The following is a 12,525-nucleotide window of genomic DNA, read 5'->3' as shown; positions in this document are numbered from 1 at the left end:
GTATGCGAAATCAGTCTTAGAATACGTGTCCGTATGCGTGTGTTTTAAATTCCTGCTGTACCCGTACATATCTTGTCAGTCATAATGCCCAAGTGAGATGAAAGGCTGAGGGAGATTATTTCCCAGAAAGCGATTTTCATAGCTACGGTTATCAAGAATCAATTACGCCAGACACAATTGACTAAGGACTCAAAAGCTACAACGGATTTCGTAAGAAATTCTCATTATTGCGCCATATATGTACTTTCAAGTTAATATCCCTAGCCAAAGCGATGGTTAATTTGTTTGAAATTACTTTTACTAATGCTGAAATGCCGAGCGTAAGATATTTAACAAAACAGGGTCAAATAGATATAAAGGTATACATTTGCGTAGGCCTTCGTGATTCTGTATTTTTTAGAAATAACTGAAACGGAAAACGACAAAGGCCATTCTGTTTCGTTATCCAGAAGTATTGCATTTCCAGGCCAGGGGACGTGCATTTTGATGTTTGGCAAATCGAAAACTCGAATGTCATCTGTTTTATTGCATACATTGATGGGTCTGGCATTCTAGTTTGTATTTAACCTGTGGGCAACAATATATGAAGGTTCATGAAGAACTGTGTCTTGTTCTGTATGCTACCGAGTGAGACTGTAAGTGACTCATTATTCTTTATGGCTATCCGAGTTAATTAACTGGCAATAACTGTGGGGTATTAAGCGACATCTTCCTTCAGACACATGTTGTTTCGTTTGGTCAATAACTAACTAACACACACACACACACACACACACTCACTCACTCACTCACTCACTCACACGCTCACTCACTCACTCACTCACACACACACATATATAGAGAGAGAGAGGGAGAGAGAGAGAGATAGTTTACAAATGGCCTATACAGGACTACTTTAACAAAACGGTTATTAAAGATTTATTACATGGGCAAAAAGAACCCACTGTTCTTATCCATAGGCATCGATTTGATCGGAAATGTCCATCTTACGTTATACATGCATCTTGGACACTTCTTGGAGCCTGATGTAAGGTATCTCTACTGTAGCCATTTTCATGTGAGTGCACTTTAGCTTGCTGTTCAGGGATGAAATATACTTCCCATCAAAAGTTTAGACTCACTAGTGTAAATGTAGCCACTTACTTCAGTCAACTGTTCTAAACTAGATTTTGCAAAATATTCCACACTGTTTAAAAGTACTGTTTACACATGAACTAATGTATTGTAAACAAATTCGTAACGTTTACAAATGGCCTATAGTTTTTGACATTCTTTTCAGAATTTCATCAGGATATCTTATACAGAGCAATTATCTGAAACTTCGATTCACTGAACAAAAACAATCATGACAATAAAAATTCATGTCTTAACATTTCTTTCAGTTTTTTCTGTTACACTGTTATGTGGCAGTAGAGACTGTTCTAAGTTTATTTTGCCAGTGGCAAAAATTATAGAATTAGGGAGCTGGAAAAACGTCGTTTACTGTTTGCAGCCAGATATTAGCGGCAGGCATCAGGGAGTAGTTCAGAGTTATTCACCTTTCTGTACACTTAAACTATACAGGCATGATCGTTCGAGAAGGGACAGTTTCTGGAAATCCTGCTATAAATAGGAGCCAAATGAGGGCAATTTGAAGTTTTTACGACCTGACATTACGTTTACTGTGACATGTGCAGATGGGATACCTACCTAAATGCGTAGGATACTATTCTTGATTCAAGAACAGAGACGGGCTTTCAGACATTCGACATTGAAAACCACTGTGCATTCATGAGCTCACTGATGTATAATGCAGGAATGGTCACTTTAAGCTGCCGCTTTGACCAAATTGATAATTAATTGATCTTGTCTGGTCATAACTGATAATAATACTGTTATGTTTAAGCCTTGAATAAGACTCATTTGGGCATTGTGTGTTGTTTTAGACAGTGTTGTTTAGAGACAAAATTGCAACTGGACGATTTACACAATATATATTTACGGTGTGTTCCCGAGCCCTGTTTAACCTTGAAGGTTGACTTAAATGTAGAATGGTGTCAATAGCTGTAACTGATCTGTACTCCCAGCGGTGTTGTTACAAGATTTGTTGAATGGCATTTTATGTGTGATTGATGCCTAGGTACGCTGCGAGGAGTATTAATATTACTTCGCCTTGTAATATCCCTGTCCATGGGAGTGACAAGGTTTTTGCAATAACACCCTGGTGGCCTTGGTTCTTGGTTTTTACAGAAGCCATTTGGTGATGCATCATATATCTCTTACATAAATACCTCTTCGTGGAGTGCTTCCACACAGGGGCAGACTTATTAGCTTAATGTCACCACTGGGAACAAGGCCATGCTGTCAAAGCTAACTATATTTGTTCCCTCTTGGGTACAATAACAATTATTGCATCTCAAGGACTAAAACATGAAAAAACGAATTCAGTTACGAGCACAAGCAATATGCCGTGCTCCCTATACATTAATCATCAGAAATGTGAATATTTTTCACACAAATCTCATTAATCGTAATTGTATTGTACTTAAATAAACTTCCGTGTGATACAGAGACTTAAAGGGCCCCTGTTGAAGTGAAACGTACATGCGATAGTTCCCTTGAAGGGAATCGTTACACAGTAATTTTAAGAGTCAGTGCCATCGATACTCGTGTTTAAAGGTAGTATACAGAGTTTGAGAAACAAGTGACTAGTAGCTTGTCCAAATATGACAACGTGAATAGAAGTTCAAACTCGGACAACATCATTGCAATCTTAAATGTGAGCCTTTAGCCTCACTACCACGTGGCATCTGATTTGGTCGCAGTTCTTTGTAAAATATCTCCTTAATCTCAGCGTTTTCGTAATGTGTCACTATGCAATGAAACAAATGACAGTGCCTTTAATCAATGGACAAGATTCTCGATTTGGGATTTCATGGAAAGTTAACTGAAGAAATGACAACATTGCGTTTATCTTAATTCAGTAACATATCAGCACACGGTTTGAAACTGAAACAGCCTATGTCTCCAGAGAGCCTGTGTCAGCAGCACTGGAATACGTCAGTGAGATGGTCAACTAACAGGTGCGTGGATCAATATTATCTAATACTAAGTGATATTCACTATTAAATGCAGCACATCTTCAAAGGTATCGGAACAATATTAGCAAACGGACAAGCGCCAGAAGAAGCACTCAGTGGATGCAAAAGGGATACACCCGACAAATGAATATGTTAATAGAGACTTCTGACCAATGAAAACCCAATGAACTTCACTATGCCATCAGGAATAGTAAATACATAACGTCCAGTTTTATTGATACATTTTCAATACATTCCATTTGTCAATATCTATGTGTCTCTGACATAAACGTACGTGACGAAAATACCAAGTTGTTCATTCAATATCTTCCCCATCATCGGCATTTTGTTCCTTACAATATTAGCCACAACATTCATTTTCCCCTCGTCCGCATCAAAAGGATTCATTTGATGAAGTACTGTGTTATCACGCGTGTTTTCTCGCTTGGTCTGAGTAAAGACACAAACAACTCCAGAAAACACGCATTTGCAGCAAAAAATAGAATAATAGTAGCCATTCCTTATGACGTTTCGGTAGATCTCTTGTAAAAACTTTTTCTTCGGTATTTTTGTTGTGTAATAAATATGTATATAATTCCATTCCATGCTTTGGTCTTTTCGAGGGGAATATAACATGTAATACATAATAAAACAATTACTTACATCAATTCAACCATTGTATCTTTGTACATGTAAATGAAAATCCTTTCCTAACAAAAAGTAACTATTTTCAATGGAAGAAAATAATGACTAGAGGAAGAATAAAAGAGGAGTAATGCAATTTGGCCTATTCATGGTAGAGTGATCTCTGTGTTCTTTCAATTATGTAACTACGAGTATAATTGGTTCAATTTAGAATGTAGGCATCAACAGATTTACGACTTCTTTCTGCTCATTTGAGATTATTTTAAACTTTACGGTTTCGTTGGTTTGTTGTTTAACACCGCACTCAGCAATATTCCAGCTACATAAGGGCGGTCTGTAAACAATCGAGTCTTTACCAGGCAGTCCAGTGATCAACATCTTGAACATCGATATACAGCAATTGGGATACGACGACATTTGTCAGCGAAGTCAGCGAGCCGAACCACCCGACCCCGTTAGTCACCTATTACGACAATCATGGGTTGCTGAAGACTATTTCCAACCCGGATCTTCACGGGTGTCAAACATCATGAAAACGCATAATATCGGTTGAACATTTTGTGAATACAAACAACATTTTGTGAACACAAATTGTCATTTGAAACACATAAAACAATGAATATTCATTTTGAAAACATGGCAGAATAAACCATTGCCTGATTACGCAGTTAGTGACCTGTATACCATTTGACCCTTCTCTATTTTCCAACGTATGATGTTTCAGTGCTGGACGCTTGTTTAAACAGTTAAATCGAAAGCGATTTACTTGCTAACGTTGACATCAGTCGTGTCGTTATCGTTTCCTATCCTATCAGCGGATAATGTGTTTTTAAATACAACCTTATGCATTGAAAAGGCATCTTCCATGATTGATACAAATTGGCTTGTTTTAGGTTTCGCATTATCGAAGCGTTTTAGTTATGCTCATGTTCATAAATTAGAGAATGAGTCATCTTTTATTGCTAAGGTTGTTATTCAACATCCACACAAAATTTAAATGTCAGTGTCATAGATGAAGGTCATATCACATTCTTGAGACGAAAAAAAGCAGAATAATTTCCTCACAGGCAATGACTGTTGTTTTTTGGAAAGGCCAAGGGGTCTGGAAATAATCAAATCTGGGTGAATTACAACAGTAACCCGACACCAATCGATTCATACGTCAGTCCATTTTGAAACTATTTGAGATTTGCATTGCCCTAGATGTCCTTAAGTCCAAGATAAACGCTCCTATCCTCTTGGTGGATGATACCAGATTGTGAAATTGAATGCCATTATATAAAAAGCAGTATTCATGCTTGTCAATGTCCGCCTCTGTCATCCTTTACCAGAGAATACCATCATCTGCAGTATATGCATTAATCATTTGTCCGACTTATTCAAGTCAGTATACACGTGTATTTGCCAGTCTGAGTCCGATACAATGATCATTTCATGGAATAATAGGGTTCTTTTGTAAACCATGTGGTTTTGTAACTACCCAAACTCCGAATGCAAACAGTAGTTTGAGAAGAGCTTTAATCGAAGCTTAGTTAATGATGTTCTTGTACAAGAATGCCCTCCAGGAATACATTGACGAAAAGAACGAGGCACTCACAACCCCCCACCCCCACCCCCCACCTCCTGTCTCCTGTCTGGGGGTCTAATAGCACTGTGTCATTAGTCCAAGGATTGCCTGTTATACACATGTTCACAAGTAACCACTCACAGCACCAAGAAAATATATAATTCGCCTGTGGTTGGTCCTGTTCGCGGTTTCTCTCGATACTGTACCACTTTACATTGAAAGGAATCAGACACTGTTGGTAATGGTTCTTGTTTTCGACAGATTGCAATTGACAAATATATACTTCGGTCTTCTACATTCGTGAAGAATATTTCACTGTAACTGCACTTTCAAAATGGATTTTATTCTGAAACTTTTAAACAAAATACCAAATGACACATTGGACAGAACTATTTGAATTTAAAACAGTCTTACAAAGACACTATCATGAAGTCGCCTAACAAATAAAACTGTCACAAAAACAAAAACATCCAGCTATCACACATATTATGGACGGACAGAAATCTGGGCGCCCTGTTTGGCAATCTTCTTACGAACTGTTTCAATTCAGCAATATTTCACTCAAGAGTATCACTTTCCAACACTCGCCACTCGTATCCTTTGAACACTATATCCTTCCATATTATAAGCCAAGATCGTTCTTGCTTTCACCAGTAGAACTGTCATCGCCTGTCAAAACGTCTCGCTGGAATAGAAAGCTTACACTTCCAGCATGAAGCAGTGTAGATCTACTTCTCATGTTTTAACTGGAACTGAAACCCATTTACGCCATGGGATTGCTGACTATGAAGAATGATATTCCAAGCCTTTGAAGGACCCGTGCAAGCTGCACTGGAACCGCTCTGTGGGCATTTTAGAGACGGAAATCGATCATTTTTGCATTTGGCTTAAATGTGGTCAAAACCTGCAGAAATACTGATTTCTATCCGATTTCCTGAAGGCTAAGAGGCTTCAAAAGAAAGAAAATGATATCTTTGAGATGCTTCGTTTATTCCTGAGAATCCATTAGATCTCTGTCAGACATATTAAATCGCTTTATTCCCGTAAGTGTTTTTCTGTCATTTGATAGTATCACATTACTCCGTTTCCAGAAAGACGCATAAATGTTATATCATCCGGAAGATATGACAGGTGATCGACTTTTTCTGCTAGAAAAGTGAAACCACACAACACGATACGCGGCAATGCAAAAGATAGTTAATTGCTTTTTATATAAATATCTAGTAAGTGGTTTGGATCTTGTTCTTCATAAAACGCAATAAACTCCAGAAGTATGATACAAGTTCACCTGTCAACTGACATTAGATTCACAAAATGTTACTGAGTTGATAGAAGTATGGCTTTACTCTGGCTAGAAGCACTGATAATTCAGACACAGCTGTCGAGTTTTAAGACTTTATATACCATCAACGTTTTGCAGTAACCGATGCCGGTGTAGTGGCATGTTCAATATTTATCTTCAACGCAAGGGAATACCCAGTCACGATTATCCCAGATTCCCTTAGGCGGGAAGAGGTAAGTAGTGGTGAAAATACCATAATTATAGCTTTTAAAAATCAGTCACGGGCCCAATGTTCCTGAAAAAGTGAGTATAACTGGCTTAACGATAATACCCACTATTCATATACAGTTGGTACTGCAAGGTATTCCGTGACTGTTGACATGTTGGGGAACCCTGTATTTAAACAAACCGCAAACGGCAACGTATTTTCTTTTGATGAAAAACTGTGCGATAATTCTGACCTACACCTCCTGTTACAAGTGTACATGTTTTGCTGCTTATAAATAGAGAAAAACGTTACATATAAAACGTCGGTACGTAAGAATACCCAACCTTGTGTATCAGCAGAAACAGCTTTGTTTCAGACAAATAAGTAGGATAAATCATCAAAACAGTTTAAATCTGCAGTTGTAAAGGCTACCAATCGTTACAAGGCCGATGATACACAATGATACATGGACTGCGAGGCGCGCACAATGACTGAACCCTCCACCACGGTTAATTGGGTTACCATGTCGTCTCTTTGAATTAGTACCGATCCTGGCGTCTTAAAAGGAATGGAATGCTTTATCACGATGATTAGTTCTGGAAAAAATATATTTGACCCAATAGTGTCACAATGGCACATAAGGGAAATACCATAGCTGTCATAACAAAGGAGCAATTAACAGTGGGTGGTCATTTTCAAAGTTCGATAGTTCCTTCTGATGCATTATGTCAAGACAATAGTTTATTATAAAAGATTGTAATACATTCTTTCCTAGCCACGATCATTTAACAAACAGTACGTACCCATCGATCAGTAAGCAGTAAAGTGTCCGAATAACCCCTACTGCATAGACGCATCTTCATCACTGTGTCCTGTGACCGTGTTTAGATTGGACCACTGGGTCACTCACGCTATGGGGATTTAAGCGTCCAGCTCTCACGAGACGACCCCATAAATAGATAATTCTGTACAGATCTAAAGATTACTTTGTCAAGACACCATAACACTTATGACACTTGTATCCTTTCTTGGAGGATGATTATAAAGTTGATGCGCTGCATTGCTCTTATATGATATCTGGCTGAAGTTCCTCAGCTGGTGACCATTCCATCTCCCCATTTTACTTCTATCCCATTACTTACTTAGTGCCCCTTAATACGCTATGATGCATTGTACGCACACTAGTGCATTACAGTCAGTTCTTATCGTGTCTTGTACTTGCCAACGGTTGGGTCATACTCACCCAGTCGCCTCTTCTAGCATCAGTGATTAGTAACCAACCAGAACAATAGTTCTGCGGACCCTATCTGGCCTTTGGAAGCTCATGTTTATCTTTTGTTGTCTTATTCTTGTATATCTTGGCGCCGTTCTTGTAATTGTCTTTTGGGATGACTCTCTGTTTATTATCTGACAGCGTATTCTCTTGTCTGGGAACCTTTTAGCATCGTCTGCTTATTTCGGGGTTTAACCGGAAGTACTTTCACTATGATACACATGCGCAAATGACGTGCAGGAGATATCAGCATTCGATAAGACCTCTATTTTCAGTACAAGCGCCAATTGACGATTTGTAACTAAAGTGGTCATTTTTACCGCGTTAGGCGAGAAGAGAATAAACACTGAGAGACGAAAGTGTTCGTATGTGAATTACACATTCAACAAATTGCTGTTTGCATTGGTTTTACGTTGCATTTGCGAGCAATCGCACTTGGTCCCGCCACAACACTAACAGATCTATCAGCGTTTGGTTAAGCTCAGATTTCACCGTCGACGTAGTAAATAGCCCAAAGTGATCGAGGGAGCAGGGTTGGTATTGAGCAGTCTTTGCAGAAAATGATGATGGACTCGCGCGCAGCTCATGGAGCGGTCAGGCCGAACGTGCAACGCTGTGGTTTGCATAGATTTACGCTGTGAAAATATTGTTAGATTTCCGAGTGAGTTAATGAATGTCCGCATCATTTGCAGATGTACCTGCTTGTACGATATTAACCCACAGGGAAAGGTCCCCGTTGCACACTCATTATGGCGAAAATGCATAGGAAGGGTTTGACCTCTTTGTGTCAAAATTGTTTTGGCTGTAAATATTTAGTCATTGCAAATTTCACGCATGTAGCATAATGGTCACCATTAGCCCATCACATAGCTGATAATCCTTTATCTGACCGGCATTGTTTAACTGACAAATCTCTTGCTGACCATCATTAAGTTGACCATTGTTTAGCTGACAATCATTAAGTTGACCATCATTTAGCTCACCATTGTTTAACTGACAATTTAGCTAAACGTCATTGAATTGGCCATCAGTTACCTGACCATTCTCTAATTCTCTCCATTGTTTACGCTGACCATTGTTTAGCTGACAACCATTATGTTGACCATCATTTAACTCAACGTAGTTTAACTAACGTCATTGAATTGATCATTATTAAGCTGACCATTGTTTAGCTGACCATCGTTAAGTTGACCATCATTTAGCTAACCCTTGTTTAGCTAAACGTCATTGAATTGACCATCAGTTAGCTGACCATTGTTTAGCTGACAATCATTACGTTAACCGTCATTTAGCTCACTATTGTTCAGCTAAACGTCTTTAAACTGACCACTGGTTAGCTGACTATCGTTAGCTGACAATTGTTTAGCTGATCATCATTAAGTTTACGGTCACAATAGCTGACCATTGTTTAGTTGACCTTCAATTTAGCTGACCATCACTTAGCTGACCGTCCTTTACTGTGACAGTCTGCAAGCCAGATCGCATGAATATCCAATGTTGCTGCAGCTAAAGATGTATTCTTCAAAATCATAATAGACATGGGGCTCAATCCCTGTTTTCCAATAACATCCAAATGATTTCGTTTATGTTCTTTACTGATGGGGAACAAGGCTTGCGGTGATGTTTTCGATCAAGTGACGTGTTTTGATTTGTCCTCTACGTTTCGGTAAACAGCTCAGACCGAGTCTGGCTTTCAGGGATCAATGGCCGGTTTTGTGGGAGTATGGCTGCCTGGAAAGAGAACCATTTCGGAGAGAGTCGCTCATACAAAACACTCCTCCGGTTTTACTTTGAAGTCGAAAAAACCCCAGACTGTTCCCATAGAGCCGGAATATGTTTCTGTTCCATTAATACAAACCACACGATATGTACATTAAGACGGATATCTAAACCCCATGCCTTGTCATGTAGGATCACATAGAACTGTTCCTCGAACGTGGCGTTCTTTAATTTACATCGCTGTTGAAATATCCTTTGCTGACTTCAGAAGAATCGGTGTTATTAACAGTAAAAGGAAAATGATATGAAATTATAAACATTATATCATATCACTGTCATATCGGCAAGGCAGCAAACCCTTGTGTGACAAGTGTCCAATTTCTTTCAGATCTAAGAGGATTTTCCTATTTCTGTCACCCTTTTACAGACAGCCAACCTAATTCATCAAAGCGGGTAGATTCAGCGCTTGTAGCTTTTAGTAGGACAAAGTAAATCATTTTATCCCACAATATTCATTTTTTGTTACAACCCACAGTAGCCAAACGTAATGCAAGTAATGCAACCAAAAGAATATTACAGCGTCACTGATATATAGTCATTAGAGACGAGGTAATGTGTTTAGATAAAACTGTTTATCCTTACATGAAACGCTTACATGCAGATTCGAGAAATGAAATATACCTCTTGTTTAACAAGGGCACTTCCTCCTCGATGTAGACAGGTTTACCAAGTTATAAATTAGGTCTTTGACTTTGGAACATAAAATCTTCTTCTTCTTCAATATGATCATTACAGCTGAAAATGAATTTACATTTATATTTATGAAGCTGCCTATGAATCAAGGTTCAGTTGAATATTTAAATGAACGGTAAGTGCGAGGGATACACCTCCTAACAGCTTCAGAGGATTAAGAAGCTACATGTAGGGTTTGGACCCGTAACAATACTGACATTATTTTTCCTTGAAAGTTCATACGAAATAACTTTCAGCAAGAACACGTTGCGTTTTGCTTGATAAACGCTTCGCGTACAGGTAAAGGGCGATATTAAGCAGTTGGTTATCACGTCTACAAACACGCTGATTCAACATAGTTCAAATAATTTCACCCAAACTGTCAGGCAAAAAAGTCTACTAAAAACAATCACACTTCATTCTGCTTATTAGTTCCCAGATACATCATGTGGACGCCACCTCTCGCGAGATTTATTTTGAAATAATGCATGTGATATGACACTGGTATCAAATGTACAACCATGGATCAGCCATTTGTTGTCAACTGTATTGTTTGTTTCATTCTGAGTCACCACCAGACAATAGTATATGTATTCTATTGCCTGGTAGTGTTTTCCTTTCAAAACCTCCACCAGACTGACATGCATGTTGGCACTGTCACGACAACCTGTGCTGACTTATTATCCGGAACTTAACAAACAAGAAAGGACAATGCTGTCCAGCCACAATTTGACCATCTGACAAGACCCGATGTGAATGCATCCCCAGCACTGAGCTTCCTTGTCTGTGGACAAAGCTCACTAGACTATCAAAAGTATGCATGTGATGTTTCTTGTGAACTTCATACATACCAAGGTATCGCCAAAGCTTCCCTATTATCATGCAATGACTTACTGATGAGTGGTACAATGGCGGAAAATCGGTTGATGCGCAATTTCAGCACTCTTAGGGCGGAATTAATGAAAGTGGTCGGCTGGTGTTCTTCAAGCAGCCTCTGACGGACAAGACAAGGAAAATACCTGCTGTAGAAGATTTATTGATATTAATTGGCGTGTTTGTGTTCGGGTTCCAAAGTTCAGCGTGTTCATAGCTTCTATTTTCTGATGTGCAATTTGCATATGTATGGATTGCCTGCGAGATCTTGATAACACTGGTAATGGTTTTATCTCTGAATTAATTACCTTCTGAAGGAAATGCTTTGTAAAGGAATAATTGATTTACACTTGGAAATCTTATAGTTGCATGTGAATGTTTAAAACGGCAGGTTAAAAGATTGAAAAGAACTTACAAAGTATTTGGTTCTTGAGGGTCGAATGTCTGCAAGGCGGCTTTTAACAAAACTCTCTCAATCAATCACTTCTTCGGCAACTTGTGTGAGTGGGGAGTGTTACCGACAGGACAGGCTTAACCTTTTACCTTGTGTCATCGTCGATTTCAGTGATCTATTCATATAATAATTTTCAACGTTATTTTGCCTTTTACCCCGTGGAATCTGTTCACGCGCATAATCAAGACTGTTTATTCCCTAGCGTTGGCGTTTTATGTTTAATTTAACTAAATGGGGCATATTTCGGCAATAGAAATGGAGATTATGTCTGTAGATTCCAAAAAGTGGAATCCAGGTAACCTGTTCCTGGTGTAGATCTTTATGATCATGATGCCACACGGGTTGTTGCAATACGTTGTATTACGTTGCATTGCTATCGTGTATAAAACTATAAGACTGAAACACAAGACCCATAAAAATACGTACATGGTTCTGTAACTGGCATAACTAAGAGCCATAATAGAGCATGCAGTGTCAGTTAATGTTGACTCAGATTTCTCTAATCATCATTAGGAGAGAAATTATTTGGTTTTTATAGCTCTCAATGTCAGTTAGATACTTTGTGTGGTTTTGGAGCTTTCTTAACGCTTGTTAACGTTGAAAGCCTCGGCTGGTGAAATTGGTGATGGACAAGTCTAGATCGTGATTTTCTCGATGATGGCGTTATGTTGCTAAGACAACCGACGGACGGTAATCAATGTCAAGTTCTATTT

At 38.7% G+C, this 12,525-nt stretch overlaps 1 protein-coding gene across 1 annotated transcript in view; it reads left to right on the top strand.

Moving 5' to 3' along the window:
* Positions 1-12,525, top strand: part of LOC124292033 (alpha-2 adrenergic receptor-like) — a 118,625-nt gene that overhangs the window by 49,513 nt on the left and 56,587 nt on the right. The window lies entirely within an intron of this gene.

The sequence above is a fragment of the Haliotis rubra genome, unplaced genomic scaffold (assembly GCF_003918875.1).
Source record: "Haliotis rubra isolate DU_JTF1 unplaced genomic scaffold, ASM391887v1 Scf505, whole genome shotgun sequence".
NCBI lineage: Eukaryota > Metazoa > Mollusca > Gastropoda > Lepetellida > Haliotidae > Haliotis > Haliotis rubra.
This window is presented reverse-complemented; position numbering and strand designations above follow the sequence as displayed.